The following is a 1,648-nucleotide window of genomic DNA, read 5'->3' on the forward strand; positions in this document are numbered from 1 at the left end:
GACTGGGGTAATTGGGATGGGAGTGCTGGAGACAGTGCGATTGGCACAGGACAGAGCGGAGTTTAGGGCTGTTGTGCATAGGGTCGCTATGAGTCGCAAGCGACTCGACGGCACATAACAACAACATTTTCTCCCCAGGAAGAAGATGGGGAGTCTCCTCCTGCATGTTTTACAGTCTTGGAAACCCACTGGAGGGTTAGCTATGAATCAAGAGTCAGTTCTGATTTGATAACAAAGAAAGAATTCCACCACCACCACTGTCTGTTTTCCCTCATCCCAAACAGAAACCTTGTAATTATGAGGCCATCACTCTTCAATTCCTTCTCTTCTCTAGTTTCTGACATTCACAAATTTATTTTCCATGTCTATGAATTTTTCGTCTAAATGTAATCATGTGAGACATGGTCCCTTGTTCTGATTGTTTTTGAGGTCCATCATGATGTCCCTTGTATCTAATTCCCTTTTAGGGCTTCTTTATATTATCTCTCCTAACCACATGTCCAAAGTATATGAGCTGGAGCTGCAAAATCCTAGCTTCCAAGGAGAAACTTGGTTTTACCCTCTCCAAAATTGACTTATTTGTTCTCTTGGCAGTCCATGCTATGTTCAATACTCTTCTCCAGCATCACAGCCCAAAGGTGTCGATTCTCCTTCTGTCATCCTTAGTCATTGTCCGGCTCTCTGATGCATAGCAAGTAACTGAGAAGACCATGGGCCTTTCTGGATCAGGCACACCTTAGTCTCTAGATTGACATCATTACTTTTTAGCACTCTGGAGAGATCTCTGACAGCAGCCTTCCCCAGTGCATGTAAGTTGTCTTTCGATTTCCTGACTATTGGTGCCAAGAGTGTCAATTGTGGAGCTGAACAATCCGGAATTGTTAACCTCATTTTCTTGTCCATCTATTGTGGTGTCACCAAAGGTTAGGAGACTTTGAGGAGTTAGACAAAAATTGTAGGTTGTGTTAGGATGGCTATGGGTTATGGTTGGAATCCAGGGCGAAGTCACAGACAGGTTCAGGTTTCAACCCAATTACCATTAAGAGAAAAGGTTAAGGTAAGGAGAAAAAGAGAGAGAGAGACATGGTTAAGGTAAAGCTCAGGTTCAGAGTCAAAATATTGGTCAACCTGTAGGTTGGTCACTCAGTCTATATGTATATGTCATTATTATGTACCATTGAGTCAGAACCAACTCATAGCTGACTCTCCAGTAGGTTTTCAGAGGAGTAAATCACATGGGAATTGATTTTCCTCCCGTGATTTGAACCATGCACCTTTTGCATTGGCAGCATGATTCCTTCCCACCACACCAGAGATCTATATGTAGATAGACAGATAGATGTAGTTGTTACTATGTGCTGTCCTGTAGGAACTGATTAATAATCAATTCTCCAGTGGTTTCTCAGAGCCTTTAAATCACACAGGAGGAGACTATTCCCCTTTCTCCTGCAGACAGCTGGTGTATTCAAACTTCAAACCTTTTGGGCTCGACAGCACAATTCTTTACCATTAAGCATTAGAAAACTAACCCATTAACTAGTCAGGAAATCAAAAAGCGTATCGCGATGGGAAAGTCTGCTGTTAGGGACCTCTCAAAGGTACTCAGGAGCAACAATGTCTCTGGAGACTAAGGTGCGCCTGATACAGG

Source organism: Elephantulus edwardii, unplaced genomic scaffold (assembly GCF_000299155.1).
Source record: "Elephantulus edwardii isolate Elephantulus edwardi_28Jun2011 unplaced genomic scaffold, EleEdw1.0 scaffold00009, whole genome shotgun sequence".
NCBI classification, from domain to species: Eukaryota; Metazoa; Chordata; class Mammalia; order Macroscelidea; family Macroscelididae; genus Elephantulus; species Elephantulus edwardii.